Raw genomic sequence first — 17,652 nt, 5'->3', positions numbered from 1 at the left:
TATTGTGTTAAAAATATTGGTGAATATTATTTCTCTATGCTTATAATTGTAAGTAAAAAATATCATTTCACACTAATATTGTTATATATAGTACACACATACACAGTTTAAACTTTTCGATGCATCAGGAGTCATCCGATGCTGCAGTGCTCATGTTCGTCGAGCGGCTCCCGGCTGTCCGTGAACATGGCACTGGAAATCCCACTGGTGCAGGTACCAAAGGGATTTATTTCCTGCTAAAATAGCCCTGGGATCTGGGGAATATTTTTACCAGCTCCTGAGGCTGTTTTGCGTTTTCAGTAAAATGAAGATCAGCCATAGGCAGTAGCCCCTGATCTGCCCTCCAGGGGTGGGACAGCAAGCAAACTAGGAACCAGGGGTTACATTTTTATGGAAATGTAGGGGTGGGACTCTCCTAAATGGGCAATGCCATGTCCTTACCCCTCCCAAAAATAGGCACAGTCTTTCTGCCCCTCTCGGGGTAGATGGGGCAATAGCCGCCGATCTGCACCCCCGGGAGGACAATAAGCCCCCAAGGAACAAGGGATTATTTTTTTATGCAAATATAGGGGTGGGGGCTGCCCTGAATGGGCATTGTAATGTTCCCACTCCTCACAGAAATAGGCACAGTCTTTCTGTCCCTCCATTGGGGCAATAGCCCCTGATCGGCCACCCAGGGGACAAAAAGCCCACTAGGCACCAGGGATTTTTTTTTATTCATTTAGTGGTAAGAGCTGCCCAGAATGTGCATGGAAATGCCCCCCCCCCAAATATAAATGTGCACAGTCTTTCTGTCCCTCTTGGGGGGAGGGTGGAGATTATTACCCCGAATCTGCCCCCTGGGTGGGCAGACAGCCCACTAGACACCAGGAGGCATTTTCTTTCAAAAGACTAGAGGGTTGGGGTTTGCCCACCACCATAGGCATGGTTATGCCAGTTCTCCCCCCCCCCCCCACGGACTAAAGCATCCCATCCCAATGGGAAGCATTTGACTCATTTGGGTTTGGATTTTACCCATGGGCCAAGAGAGCTTGACTAACTCTCAATATTATCCCACTTGCAATGGTGAGCGGCTGTACTTTTTGGACTTGGATAAGCTGCGATCTGGGAAAACCTACCAGACTCAGATACTTCTGAAAACTAAACATCTGAGGGAGTCCAGAGTGCTGTGCTTCACATGCACCCCATACTAAAGTCTTACCCACAATGCCCTGCAAACCTCCAACTTTGCCTGAAATCATACATTTTCCCTACAGCTCTGTGATGGAAACTTCTGGAATCCTCAAGAATCCACAAAATTCCTATATTCCAGCATTGCCACATCTGTATTGATAAAAACTCTGCCCCACTTGTGTAGCTCCCTAAAGCATAGCAGGCCTAAAAACATATGAAAAAGACTGCCCTTTTGGACCCGCTTTGGTTCCCCCTCAATTTCTACACGTTTTTGGCCCTTCCCTGTCACAGGCATTTGGCATACCTATACAAGTGAGGCATCATTTTTATCAGGAGCCCGAGGGAAACGCTGGCTAGTAGAAAATTTGTGGCTCCTTTCAGATTCCAGAACATTCCGTCGCAGAAATGTGAAGTAAATGTGTTTTGTTAGGCACTTTTTGAGGATTGCATGGGATTCTGGGTAACAGGAGCTGGTGAGAGTTATCTGTCTTGGATTCCCCTAGGTGTCTAGTTTTAAAAAATGTACAGGTTTGCTAGGTTTCCCTAGCCGCCAGCTGAGGTAGGGCCCAAAAACCACAGCTACCCACTTTTCAAATAATGGGGCGTGCAAAAAGTTGACACATCCATGTTGCGTTTTGGGCTGTTTCCTGTCCTGGGCACTAGGCCTACCCATACAAGTGAGGTGCCATTTTCATCAGAATACTTTGGAGAATGCTGGGTGGAAGGAAGTTTGTGGCTTTGAGCAGAATCCAGAATTTTCCATCAAAGAAATGAAGAATGCTTTTTTTTATTTAAAGTTTGAGGTTTACAAGGGATTCTGGGTAAAACAACCTGTTGAGACCCACACAAGTCACCCCACCCTGGATTCCCCTCAGTGTCTAGTTTCGAAAAATGTATGTGTTAGAACTGGGATCCTTGGCGTAGTGTCCCGTCTTTTTGACCCTGCTTCCTATGTATTGACTGTGTGCTGGACTTTGTTTTTGCTGGCTTTTGATACTCTGGGCACCTTACCATTGTTGACCAGTGCTAAAGTGCAAGTGATCTCTATGAAAACTGTATTTGTAATTGGTTTTTCTATGATTGGCGTATTTGATTTACTAGTAAGTCCCTAGTAAAGTGCACTAGAGGTGCTCAGGGCCTGTAAATCAAATGCTACTCGTGGGCCTGCAGCACTGATGGCGCCACCCACATGAGTTGCTCTGTAAACACATTGCCTTTGAGATAAGCCTGACTGCTTGTGCCAAGCTACCAAGGGGGGTGTGCAGGGCTTATCTGAACAGTTTATCTCTCTCACCCTGACTAGAGTGAGGGTCCCTGCTTGGACAGAGTGCAAACTGACTGCCAACCAGAGACCCCATTTCTAACAGTATGGGTTTGTTATGTTTCCCCAGGTGCCATCTGAGGGAGGGTCCAAAAACCACAGGTACCCACTTTGCAAAAAAACAGGTCAGTTTTCTTTGGGAACATTTGAAGTATCCATGTTGCGTTTTGGGCCATTTCCTGTCACAGGCACTAGGCCTACCCATGCAAGTGAGGTACAATTTTTATCAGGAGACTTGGGGCAACACAGGATAGGAGAAAAATTGTCATTAACAATTGTCTTTCTTTACATTTGCGCCTACCCAATATAAGATACTTTGGGCCTCATTACAAGGCCGGTGGTCCAAGGACCACCAGCCTCGTGGTGATGGTCAGACTGACGCACCTGTGGCGGTACGACTGCAACATTAAAAGCCTGGTGGGCAGACCTGCCGGGAGACCGCTGTTTCCCCGGGAACATTGTGCTCTATGGGGTAACCGCGTTCTGAGTTGTACTCAGCCAGGGTGGTGCCGAAAATAGTGCCGCCTGGCACATTACATCTCATTTTACTACCAGTCTTTTCATGGTGCTCACCCTACCATAGAAAGGCTGGTAGTAACGGCATGCTGGCATAGGCAGTGCAGGGGCTCCCCTGCCCAGCACCCTCGCACTGTGTGCTTTGGAGACAGTGTGCAATGTGAGGGTGCTGTAAGCTGTGATATTACCTTAGGCTCCCATGAAGGAGAAAGGCCAATATCGTAGCACTGTTCCTGCTCATCAGCCGGCAGGAACACATATTACAACGTTCCCGCCAGTCAGCTCAGCAGGAAAATTGTATTAGGCTCATGGGGGACAGCACCGCCGAGACAGTGGCGTCCTCCCCGCGAGTTAGACGGTCCTGCGGTGGGACCGCCAAACTCATAATTACACCCTTTGTAAGAAAGGAGTCATTTTGAGAAATGCCCTCTAATTCACATGCTAGTATGGGTAACCCCAAATTCAAAGATGTGCAAATAACCACTGCTTCTAAACTCCATATCTTGTGCCAATTCCGGAAATACATAGGTTTCCTTGATACCTATTGTTCACTCTTTATATTTCACCAAATGAATTACTGTATACCCAGTACACAATGAAAAATCATTGCAAAGTGCATCTCAGTTATTGGCTCTGAATACCTAGGGTTCTTTGTGAACCTACAAGTCCTATATATCCCTACATCCAGAGGGGTCCAGCAGACGTTAACGGTATATTGCTTTTGAAAATCTGCTATAGTTAGAAGTTACAGATGAAAATGTAGACACAAATGTCTGTTTTTTCAACTCAATTTCAATATTCTTTTATTTCAACTGTTACATTTTTGGAGAAAACCTTGAAGGAGCTACACAAATGGCTCCTTGCTGAATTTAAAATGTTGTCTATGTTTCAGAAATGTATGGCTTTCTGAGACCAAGCATTGGTTTCAAACCTATTTCTACCACTAACTGGAAGGAGTTTGAAAGCCCAAAAATAGAAAAAATGTCCTATGTCCCAGTTAAATGCCAAAACTGTATTGAAACATTTGGGCCCATATTTATACTTTTTTAGCTCTGCATTTGCACCCCTTTTTGATGCAAAAGCGGCGCACACTTACAAAATACAATTGTATTTTGTGAGTGCGCGCTGCATTTGTGTAAAAAAATGACACCAATGCGGTGCTAAAAAGTATAAATATGGGCCTTGGTTTTCTGATTAAAGTCTGCCTGTCCCTGAAAGGTGGGAAGAGGTTGATTTTAGCATTGCAAACTCTTGATGCCATTTGCAGGGTAAAAAAAACGGATGTTTTCTCCTGCAGCACTTTTTTCGCATTTTTCCCCCAAAAAACAAACTTTAGCTGTATTTTGGCTAATTTCTCAGTCCCCTCCAGGGGAATCCACAAACCCTAGATACCTTCAGAATTCGCTGGATGTCAGGAAAAAAAGATGCAAATTTGCCGTGGATAGTTTATGTGGACAAAAATGTATGGGGACCTAAAGTGCAAACTACCCCAACTAGACAAAAAAAGGCTTAGCACAGGAGGGAGGGAAGGCTTAGCAGCGAAGGGGTTAAAATAGTACATCTTAAATATTTCAATACAAAACATTAATATGATTATATTAAATACATTTAAGTTACATGTAATACTATATTCACATATATACTTAAAAAAACACGCACACATAAATACATCAGTGCATATGTATACATATAAATAATATACAACTTTTATTAAAATAGATATTTTACATGATAATTTTTGTTGTACTTTTTTGCAATTTACTACTATAAAATATATATACTTATATATGTAATTTTATATTTATAAACATCTAAAGCAAAGAAAAGTCACCAAAACAAACACAAAACATTAAACAACTTACCTATGGAATGAAAATAAAAAACACATTTACTAAAAATATTATGTGTATATATTTCTAAAAAAGCGATCTATCAACTTTTATCAGCACAGCAAAATGCTATTAGAAATGATCACATGGTGTTTACAACATAACATGTTTTATTTTAACAACGAGATATTCGAGCAGGTATGCGGTACAGCGATGGGAACGTGCTTTGCTCCTAGTTATGCCAATCTTTTCATGGGGTGGTGGGAAGAACAGATTTTAAATAATTCTCCCCTAGACAAATGGAGTGACAATATTATTATGTGGCTCAGGTACATTGATGATATCTTTATAATTTGGAAGGGAGACTTAACCACTGCCCATGAATTTATCAAAGAAATCAATGACAACACTTGCAATTTGAGATTCACAGGCAAGATTGATTCGCAAAAGATTGAGTTTTTAGATATATCAGTGATCGTAATGGACAATAGAATTGAGACAACACTACACAGGAAGAGCACAGCTGGAAACAGTATATTACATGCCAAAAGTTATCATCCACAGCCATTGAAACATAATATTCCTTATGGAGAGTTGTTAAGAGCAAAAAGGATTTGTAGTACAGAACAAAATTATGCTAATGTAGAGAGTGAAATGATAGAAAGATTGAAACAGAGAGGCTATGCCAATGAGGTTTTAGAGAACACCGTTAGAAGAGTAAAATCCCGAATGAGGGAACAGTTACTATTTACGACAGATAATAAAACTAATGTGCTGGACATCAAGAATGACAAAAAACATAATGATACGGGGATCGTGAGATTTATTACTACATTTATACTGCACATGACTCTGTAAGAAAGTTACTGCAACAACATTGGCATATGCTCAAAAGTGATCCAGTTATAGGCACACTAATAAGCAATAGGCCCACAATAACTTATAGAAAGGGAAAATCAATGAAAGATTTGTTGGTCAAAAATGATGTGAGACAAGAGAAACCATCGATTAAGAGTTGGTTAAAGGCACCAGATGGATTTTTCAAATGCACCAAGTGTAAGGCATGTAAAAATGGGGAAAACATCAAAACTATTCAATTAACCCACAGAACTACACATACCATCAAAGGCAGATACGACTGCAAAAGTGACCATGTAGTTTATATTTTAAAATGTAGTTGCCCCAAGCTATATGTAGGTAGCACAAAACTCCAAGTGCACAAAAGAATTTTACAACATTTAAGGGCCATAGTTAATAGAGATGAGTCTTACCCGGTTGCCCGACACATCCATGAATTTCATGGAGGTCGCATGGAAGAAGTTAAATATAGTGTAATAGATGGAATCAGGAAGGATATCCGTGGAGGAGATAGGGAAAAACAGCTGAGGAGATTAGAGTCTAGATATATATTGGCATTCGATTCAAGAGAACCAGTGGGGCTTAACTCGAGTGAAGAGTTATACATACATTTAGGTTAGCATTGTTAAATTATGGATTACTTTTTATTAATGATATGAATAAGTTTATTATAACGTGTCAACTATTTTTTGAGATGGTGAATGAGTATATGGGAATCTTTTTCATTTTAATAATTGTCCCTACAAACAATGCCCTACTTAATATTAATATCAATGTGATTGGACCTGGTGGATTTCTCATACATATTTTCTTCAGATGAATACACACAGCAGTTTCCCAGAGACAAATATCTTATTTCATTCATTAATATTTACTAAGATGTGTAAAGTTTCATTATTGTTTCTTTGATATCTTTATGTGTGTACTTGTTCATTTTGTCATGTTTATTAGCATATTGGGGCACTAGGTTTATATTTTTGCATATAATTCACAAATTTTTTCTCAAATGGAGTATAATGTAGTGGTTATTTAATTTTCAAAGGGAGTGTATTGCTTTAAATCAATGTTACTACTAAGGATATTTAAAGGGGGCCAAAATGGCGGCCCGCAGGTTGAAGAAGGCGGTCACGCCGAAACGCGTTCCTGCTTGGTTATAATAAACCTTTCTAACCTTTGTGGAGTGCTGGAGCCTTAATGTTTATTTAAGGAAGTGTATTTCATATATATATATATATATATATATATATATAAATTAAACAAATAATAATGCTACATTAATTTAAACAATATCAAAAAAGTACATTCTCAGTCCAATCTGGCAAACAGCAGAGAAAGCATTATACTTTGCAGCAGTACTATTTATTATTCCCACCCCAGTCTGTTCAACAATATGGAAAGCGCTGGACTTTAGAAGGGTAAAATGTAATATTCCCACTCCAGTCTGTGCAGCAGTAGGGAAAGTTTTGGAATTTGGTGGTGTCAAATTTGATATTCCCACTCCAGTTTGTACAAGAGTAGAGAAAGAGTTGGAAATTGAAGGAGTAAAATGTACTATTCCCAATACAATCTGTGCAAAAATAGAGAAAGTTTTAAAATTCAGAGGGTTATAATTTATTATTCCGACTCCAATCTGTACAACAGTAGCGAAAATGGTGGACATCAGTGGGATAAAATTTACTGTTCCCATTTAAGTCTGTTCAAAAGTAGGGAAAGTGTTGGACTCCACTCCAGTCTGTACAACATAGAGAAAGCATTGAAATTCGGAGGGGTAACGTTATACTATTGCCACTTCTATCTGTGCAACAGTAGGGAAAGCATTGTACTTCAGAGGGGTAAAATTTACTACTCCCACTTCAGTTTGTACACCAGTAAGGAAAGTGCTAAACTTTGGAGAGGTAAAATTTACTGTTTCCACACTAGTCTATGCAACAGTAGGGAAAGCGTTGGACTACGGAGGGGTTAAATTTACCATTCTCACACCAGTCTCTGCAACAGTAGGTAAAGTACTTCACTTACAACACATAACATATTTTAAATAACCTATTAGTAGACCAGAAATCTAAAACATTCATAAGGAAATTATATATATATGTATATATATATAATTAAAAAGCAATGAAACAGTTTACATTGTGTTAGACCTGGGATCCTTGGCGTGGTCTCCCCTGTCTTTTTTGCCTCTGCTTCCTATGTTTTGACTGTGTGCTGAACTTTGTTTTTGCTGTTTTTGGTACTCTGGGCACTTTACCACTGCTGACCAGTGCTAAAGTGCAAGTGCTCCATGTGTAAATTGCATGTGTAATTGGCTTTTCCATGATTCGCATATTTGATTTACTAGTAAGTCCCTAGTAAAGTGCACTAAAAGTGACCAGGGCCTGTAAATCAAATGCTACTAGTGGGCCTACAGCACTGATTGTGACACCCACATTAGTAGCCCTGTAAATATGGCTCAGACCTGCCACTGCAGCGTTTATGTGTGCAGTTTTAACTTGCCAATTCGACCTGGCAAGTGTACCCACTTGCCAGGCCCAAACCTTCCATTTTATTCATGTAAGGCACCCCTAAGGATACCGTATGTAGCCCCGTAGGCAGGGTGAAGTGAATGTTAATGGTGGGACATGTACTGATGTGTTTTACATGTCCTAACAGTGAAGTACTGCCAAATTCAGTTTTCATTGTTGCAAGGCCAATCCCTCTCATACGTTAACATGGGGACTGCCTTTAAATATCTATTAAGAGCAGTTTCCCTTTGGGAGCAGATAGACTTTGGTGTCTCTGAGCTCACAATTTAGAAATACATACTTTGGTAAAGTTGGTTTTTAAATTGTCAGTTTGAAAAATGTAATCTTTAGAAAGTGGCCATTTTCTTGCTTAAACCATTCTGTGACTACCTGCTTTTGTATTCCCTGTCTGGGTCAGACTGACAGTTGGACTGTTTGTGAATCTCCACTAGACAGAGACACAAAGAGGGCTGGGGATGTAGCCTGCATATCCTGATGGGCCGTCTGGGCTAGAGTGGAGGGAGGAGTGGTCACTTACACATGAAAGGGCTGTGCCTGCCCTCACACTATGCAGTCTCCACCCCCCTGGTGTGAGTCTGGAGCCAGGCCTGGGCAAGGCAAGATCTTGTGAACAACAGAACATTTCCTTTGAAGTTTGCCTACTTTAAAGGCAGAAAGGGATATAAGTAGTGGACCCAAAACCCCAGATTTTCAGATCACTTCAGGAACCAAGAGGAACGTCTGCCAAGGAGAAGCCCTGAAGAGCTGGAGTAGGAGTGCACTCTCTTTGCCTATGACTGTGCTTTACTGGGTTGGCCTGCAGTTGCTGCTTCTGCCAGAAAGACTTTGTGGTATATTCCTCCTTGTGAATTGTCTTCAAGGGCTTGGCCTGAGCTTGCCTCCTGTTTTGAAGTCTCAGGGCCATCAAAGACTTATTTTGCCAGCCCCTGGACTTTCTGGTGAGACTCCTACCCTGCCAAGTGGTGCTCTTTCAAATCCCTGGGCCCTTGAAAGGTGAAGTTTGCGCACAGGAAGCCGTGTGGGGAAAATCTCTATCCAACACCTGCAACACGGCACTAAAAACAACTCCCCACCCACCTTACAGCGTAAATCGACACACCACCTGCATCGCAGCTGGGAAATCGATGCATCACCTGCATCTCGGCTGGATAAACGATGCTACACCTGCTTGCAGCTGCTGAAAACAACGCAAACCCCTTGCAGCGTGGTGTTTCCATTACTGTGTCACCGGATTTCGCGCCCACCATCGCGGGCTTCAAAATGAACTTGAACCTGCGTGAACCCGAGGTGCCCCATCTGGAAAACAACGCACGGCCTCACTTGCGAGTGAGAAATTGATGCATCGCTGACTTTTTCAAAGCACGCTCGCCCACATGGCATTATTTTTAACGCAAACCAGGGACGTTTTGTAACAACGTTTCCTTTGTTTTCTAGAGAATAAGAGTCTATCAGTTTGAAAATTCATATCTTGACTTGTGTGTGTTACATTTTTGTCGTTTTGGTCTTGTTTGGTTTAGAAAAATATTGGCTATTGTTTAAGACTGATGTGGTGTCCATTTTGTAGTATTTTCATTGTATTACTGTGTGTTTTGGTACAAATACATTACAGATTGCCTTTGAGATAAGCCTGACTGCTTGTGCCAAGCTACCGAGGGGGTGAGCAAGGGTTATCTTAAGGGAGTATCTCCCTTGCCCTGACCAGAGTGAGGGTCCCTGCTTGGACAGAGTGCAAACTGACTGCCAACCAGAGACCTCATTTCTAACTTATGATTATTAAAAACTGTAATAATTATAAATTAAAAATGTTAATAATGTATTATTTAATTAAGTTCCCATACTATACTCCCACAGTCCTAGCAGCCCACACTTGAAATATAGCTAAAATAAATAAGTGTAACACAATTAACATATTTATTATTCAATTAAATAATTATTAATACTTCATTGTTAATTATTACTTAAAAACTTCCCAACCTATACCCCTAGAAATCCAACAACCTACACTTAGTATATAATTTAAAAAATATAATCATTACACAAGCTACATAATTAACAATCAAAATAATTATTAATTCATTAATACTTAATTATTACTTAATCAACTACCCACATATATCAATACATACCCAAAAACCTGCATGTAATATATAACTTACACATTTCATAATTACACAGTTTACATAATAACTAATCAACTGAGGAATTATAAATAATTAATACTTAATTAACCACCCATCCTATGCCCCTACAAACCCGGCAACCGGCACCTAATATATAGCTAAAAAAGAATATCTACCCAATTTACTTAAGTAATAATCAATTCATTAATTAAAATTATATTAATAATTAATTATACTTAATTAACTTCCCATCCTGTACCCCTACAAATGTGACAATCCGCTACAACACTATAAATTACTATTAAAACTTACATTAAATATTACAAATAGCTTAAAATTACAAGCTAAATTCAAAAATGATGTCAACAATTATACAAATCATATTTAACATATATAAATACTATGGCGGTCATTCTGACCGCGGCGGGTGGAGGTCGCCGCCCGCCGCCCGCCATGCGGTCACCGCCAAATGGCTGCTCCGCGGTCAGGAGACCGCAGATGCCATTCTGGCTTTCCCGCTGGGCCGGAGGGCGACCGCCAAAAGGCCGCCCGCCGGCCCAGCGGGAAAGCCCCTGCAACATAGAATCCGGCTCCGAATGGAGCCGGCGGTGTTGCAGGGGTGCGACGGGTGCAGTAGCACCCGTCGCGATTTTCACTGTCTGCAAAGCAGACAGTGAAAATCTTCATGGGGCCCTGTTAGGGGGCCCCAGCACTGCCCATGCCAGTGGCATGGGCAGTGCAGGGGCCCCCAGGGGCCCCACGACACCCGTTCCCGCCATCCTGGTTCTGGCGGTGTAAACCGCCAGAAACAGGCTGGCGGGAATGGGGTCGGAATCCCCATGGCGGCGCTGCAAGCAGCGCCACCATGGAGGATTCCCTGGGCCAGGGGAAAACCGGCGGGAAACCGTCGGTTCCCCTTTTCTGACCGCGGCTTTACCGCCGCGGTCAGAATGGCCCTGGAAGCACCGCCAGCCTGTTGGCGGTGCTTCCGTCGTCCCCGGCCCTGGTGGTCGTGGACCGCCAGGGTCGGAATGACCCCCTATATGACCTAAAACACATGAAGATAATTAAAAAAGATATTTTTCACAACTATATCATAGAAAATGATATTAACAACACAGATATTCTGAAAATTGATCATACTTACTTAAAAAATCGATATTCTTGTCAGTGATATCTCTGCATTACGATTTTTTTCCATCACAATATTTGTCCCATACTTCTGTATCTCTATATTTTTTCCAAACAACGGGGAAACAGCTAAGGTATTGGAGGTTATGATTGCCTCTTGTTTGGGAGATGGTTTGGAAAGTTTGGGACAACTTTTGGGATAAACATAATTATTGGACTTTTTTGCTTATGCAGGGTCATCCCTAGTCTTTTTGCCTCCTATTTTTTCTGACCTGTTGCTGTTGGCTTTTGAACTCTGAGTACTTTACCACTGCTAACCAGTGCTAAAGTGCATTTGCTCTCTGTGTAAATTGTATGTAATTGGTTTATCCATGATTGGCATATTTGATTTGCTAGTAAGTCCCTAGTAAAGTGCACTAGAGGTGCCAGGGCCTGTAAATCAAATGCTACTAGTGGGCCTGCAGCACTGGTTGTGCCACCCACATAAGTGGCTATGTAATCATGTCTCAGACCTGCCACTGCAGTGTCTGTGTGTACAGTTTTAACTGTAAATTCGACTTGACAAGTATACCCACTTGCCAGGCCTAAACCTTCCCTTTTCTTACATGTCAGGCACCCCTAAGGTGGGGCCTAGGTAGCCCCAAGGTCAGGGTGCAGTGTATGGTTAAGGTAGGACATATAGTAATGTGTTTTATATGTCCTGACAGTGAAATATTGCTAAATTCGTTTTTCACTGTTGCAAGGCCTGTCCCTCTCGTAGGTTAACATGAGGGCTACCTTTAAATCTGATTAAAGTGTAGATTCCCTTTGGGAGCGGATGGACATGTGGAGTTTGGGGTCTCTGAGCGCACAATTTAGAAATACATCTTTTAGTAAAGTTGATTTTAAGATTGTGTGTTTGAAAATGCCACTTTTAGAAAGTGATCATTTTCTTGCTTATACCATTTCTATGACTCTGCCTGTTTGTGGATTCCCTGTCTGGGTCAGTTTGACAGTTGGACTGGTTGCACCTCACACTAGACAGTGACACAAAAGGAGCTGGGGTGTAGTCTGCATTTCCTGATGAGCCATCTGTGCTAGGAGGGAGGAGAGGAGTGGTCACTTTCACCAGAAAGGGCTGTGCCTGTCCTCACACAATGCTGTCTCCAACCCCCGGGTGAGTGTCTGGGGCCTGGCCTTGGCACGGCAGGATTTCGCATTCAAAAGAGACTTTACTTTGAAGTAGGCCTACTTCAAAGGAGAAATTGGGTATAAGGAGGGCACCCAAAACCACAGACTTTAGAACACTTCTGGAAACCAAGAGGAACATCTGCCTGGAGAATAGCTGAATAGCTGAGGAAGAAGAGCTGCCCTGTCTGTGACTGTGCTTTGTGGAGCTATCCTGCAGCTGCTGCTTCTGCCAGAGTAAGAGGGCAAAGACTGGACTTTGTGTGCCCTCCATCTTGTGAAGGAATGTCCAAGGGCTTGATTTAGAGCTTGCCTCCTGTTGTTTGAAGTCTCAGGGACCACAAAGACTTCTCTCTGCCAGCACCTGGAGTCTCTGGAGAGACTCCTGCTCTGACAAGTGGTGCCCTATCCAGTCCCAGGGCCCTTGAAATGAAATCTGGTGGAAATCCAAGGAAATCGACTTCGGACGACCTCGGACTGATGCCGCTGCTGAATCCGGTGACGCCGCCTGCACCCGACGCCGTGACCTTCGCTGGAACGCGAAGATCTTCGCAGGCCCGATGCCGCTGCAGCCCCGCTGAAGTCTGCGACTCCGTGGAAGTAGCCACACCACGTCGTGACCGACGCCACTTGAAGTGCGCAGATTCAACGTTTCGCACAGACACGGCGATCCCAGACTTCTTGTCTTGACTTGTTTTCACTCTTCAATAAAGGTACTGTATTTGAGGGTCTACACGACTCCGTGTCCGGTGCCGCTGGTGTCGGCTTGTTGGGAATGACTCCGTCACGACGCCATGTTAACACCTCATCGAAGCATTTTGTTTTTCTAAGCGCTATTTTTGAGTTTAATCTTTAAATATTCATAACCTGACTTGTGTATGACGAATTTTTGTTGTTTTGGTCTTGTTTTGTTTAGATAAATATTTCCTATTTTTCTAAACTGGTGTTGTTTCATTTTGCAGTGTTTTCATTGAGTTACTGTGTGTGTTGGTACAAATACTTTACACCTAGCCCTCCGAAGTTAAGCCTACTGCTCTGCCAAGCTACCAAGGGGGTAAACAGGGGTTAGCTGAGGGTGATTCTCTTTTACCCTGACTAGAGTGAGGGTCTTTGCTTGAACAGGGGGTAACCTGACTATCAACCAAAGACCCCATTTCTAACAATGATCTAATATCATTTCAGGTTCCTAATGTAGGTAAGTCTGAAAGATTGTGTTTGTCTCATGAGCAGATGGTGTTTCATGGAGATTAAAAGGAAATAAAATTGGTTGATTACATCAGTTCATGGAAAAATTGCTGCAAAGTTTCCCTCATGTAAATTTCCTTTTGGCTCCAAATCTCACAAGCCTTCAATTTGGGATGATCATTTTGCTGTGTTTGAACATAATATAGCAGTTGTTTTATGAATCTGGAAGAGGTCTGATAGGTATCTGTGTGTTTTAGCGCAGATGAATTTCCAAATATAACAAAGGCAGTGTGTTGTATTTGATGCTCAAGGGATAACCGGACAGTTATTACCCGAAAGTGGATATATGTTTGGTTTTCTTTTGATCAAAAAGTATACGTTTTGCTTTATTTTGTACATGTTTGTAGGATTTATTTTTGGGACAATTTAGTTATTTTGCTATGCAGTATTGGAGTCTCGATAGAACGCCTTCCTGGACCAGTAGATTTGTGATTTGGATGCATAAAAAGGGGCTAATTTTCCATAGGACATGTAGGTGATAGTTTATTGATTTGATGGGAGTTTGTAATTTGAGTATTGAAACATAGTTCAGGGCTGACAAGGACTTATAGGTTATGCACTACATCCACTGGAGGGGGAGGCTGATTCAGAGAGAGTAAGGGGGCAGTCAATCACTTGAGGGGGAATTTGCCATTGTTTAATATGAAAATGTCCATCTTATTGTTCTTTAGAGAGCGGCAATTTAGAGGTACCCCAATAATTGATGAAAGTAAGTAGCTGATTTGTGTTTTTTTCATGCTGCGCTGTTACACAGATAGACACAGAGTTGAGTGTCTTCTGCTTCTAACTCTCATTTGAGATCTTTCTCATTGATCAGGTGGGCTCGTTTTCACATGTCTAGGTTTAAAGGAGAGGAAAAATGCTGAGCCTTAGGTGACACTACCTAATAGATCCTAGGTTCTAACACCTGTTGACCCAGTGTTATTTGGTGTTCCCATTCTTGAAGTGTCATTACTTTGCAGGATTGTTAGACCAGAGTTTCAGATGGATTAGTTGAATGTTGAAATCCTCAGAGTCCTGTTCATTTATGGGCTGTTCTACTCAGCCATAGTTCTTGTGCAGATGGTAGGTTGTCTGTAGTTTGTAGACTCAACATACACATATCATTTACAGAATATCATTTAGGAAACAGTTATTTTTATTGATATTTGTGCATCTCACAGCTTTGACTACAATGTTACATTGCTCAATGCAATGTAAGCTTGAATACTGCACATGAATGGTTTGAAAGTGCATGAGTGAAGGCTGGCCTGGATGGGAAATGTTGAATGTGATGCTTGGTGACCAGCAACATACTTCAATTGTGTCATGGAGAACTGGATGATGTGGCCAACTATCTTGCTGTAAAAGAAAGGAATATTGTATGATACAAAAGTCCCATGCATGAGTATTAGAATGATCATTTCAAGTTAACCTTCACACTGTGGCTGGGCATACCAATGTTATAGAAAATGTCCCTATGTATTTACACATACCTTAGGGGATATTGTGGCTTATAGGTTTGATTGGAAACAAAAAAGGGACTTAAGGCAGATAAGTAGGCAGGTTTTGAAAGCTCAGGTAAGGGCAAGGCTATCCTCAAGTTGTGCAAGCAGACATTGATGCCCAGGCGCAAGTTAGGAAAGTATCCATCGAGCTCGAGGAAAGACAATGGGAGCCCAGTGCTGCTCACTGGATCACAACTTTCCTTAACAGCAAAGAATACATGGTAAAATCTGGATGCTTGTGTGCACCATCCTGAGGTAGAGGGGGAACATATTTTCCAACTGTCTACTATTCACAAAGAGCAGTCAGAGCTTAAACAGCCAGGGACACGCTGAATACCAAGGAGGAAATCGAGATATTGCCATGAGGGTAAGGGAATTGATTGGACATGGGCCTGCTGGTCTTTTTCTGCTTTTATTTTCTATGAATCTTGGGTAATTAGGAGCAGTTATGATGCCTCAAGCCGCATGCTTTCAGATCACTGCCCAGCATACACTGATTAAAGCACAAGGTTCTTGTGCTTAGGGAGACTATACGAATCCTAATATTGTTTTATGTTGATACATCTTTACGTATTTTTCACTCTGAGAATATTCGCGAGACCGCAAAATGAAATAGTGCGCTTAAAAAAAAACTAAACGCAAAGGGAAAAATTATTTGCATAGCACATCTTGCCTGTATCTTTTGTTTTTCTCTCTCTCCCTATCAGCTTTGCATTTCTGAAGCGTACAAAACACAGGTGAAAGACGTACCTGTGAAAGCAGTTTCTTACTATGGCTAAAATGTCTATGCATTCTTCAAACTTGCGGTGCTGCTGTGTTTTTGGATGCGTCCCACGCTGTTTTAATACACTACCACAACTTTCTGGTTCTGAGTCTGTCATTTATTTCTGTTTTAGTGAAACTGTTTCGAGGCTATTCTGCCTCTTCTTAATTGGTCCTGTTTGCCTGTAGGGAACGCTTTGTGACAGTTTAAAAGCCACCCGTATTGCCAGTTTTTATGATAGGTCCTTTTCGACCTGCCTTCTTTTACAATGTTTTGAAATTATCCCTGTCTCTGGTGTTCTCCCTTTCAATACTCTCTGGAAACGGTTGCCTGGCTAGGGTTATGGTGCGGGATGCGGATGATGAAGTACGTTTGAACGTAGCTGAAGATGTCATATTGGACAGTCACCCAGGGTAGGGACAACAGTATTATCAGGTCCAGTAGTGCCTGGTAGTAGTGGTCTCATTCATTTTACGGCTTGCATTCTTTCATCACTGCTGGCAGGAACATCTGTTGTCACTGCCCCAAAAATGCGGCCATGCTCAAATTCAGAGGAAAATAATATGGTTTAGGCGCAGGAAAGGTCATGTGGGGCACAAAATTCTCGCTTCTTATACTGGTTATGCTAAACTGCGCCACTACCTCGAATATAACTGAAATACATATTTCATTCCTGGAGATGTTTTAAACAGTCACAATGCTACAGCTCCTCTCCTCTATGAGTCTTCCCAACTTTAAAGTGAAGTAAGGTAATTTAAGCAAATGAAATATATCCCAGTTGAATGCGCGAAGTTGAAGTGAACACAAGTGATCGATTTACAAGCTTCTACAAGATAAGGTGTTTGTGTGACGACGCATCTCAGAAGTAAAGTGCAAAATGACTGCTCTGCTGGCTTTGATCTGGGCAAGTACATTGTTCTCTTATGTTCATTATGTGCATAAAAATTCAAAACGTTGTCTTTACAACTTGCTACTACTGTGGTTCCCTCGATCAAAATGCCTTATATGTGGCTTTACTGTTTCTCTGCCTATAAAGGAAAGAAAAACGATAATGTTCAAACACTTCTCATAAATGTATGCAATGTCCCTTATTTCGTTTAAGGTCAGATGAATAAATTGATACCTCCCAGAATATGCGAAATAATATAACCTCTTTCCATTGCTAATTCTCTGCTTAGAACTATGGGGTGTTTTAACAATTTTATACGATTTTCTTTGTTCAAAGACCTCCTAGTTCAATAGCAGCACCATGCCCCGGTCTTTACTACTTAAATTTAGCTTACCTTGTGCATGCGAAATGGATGATTTACTTTCTTCTTTGCCAGGGCCTAGGAATAAAATATAGCACAAGCACAAAAAGAGGTTTTTACATCTCAACAGCCCACCAATGGACTCCAGAAAGCATATAAAATTCAACCTCGGGTGGCGCTCTTTATGGGTTCAAGTAAGAGGGCACAAGCATAGCACTGTGTCTTGGTAAAAGCAATTGCCCTAAACGTCCAATGCTTTTAAAGGTCTAC

The sequence above is a fragment of the Pleurodeles waltl genome, chromosome 1_2, assembly GCF_031143425.1.
Source record: "Pleurodeles waltl isolate 20211129_DDA chromosome 1_2, aPleWal1.hap1.20221129, whole genome shotgun sequence".
Classification (NCBI taxonomy): domain Eukaryota; kingdom Metazoa; phylum Chordata; class Amphibia; order Caudata; family Salamandridae; genus Pleurodeles; species Pleurodeles waltl.
This window is presented reverse-complemented; position numbering follows the sequence as displayed.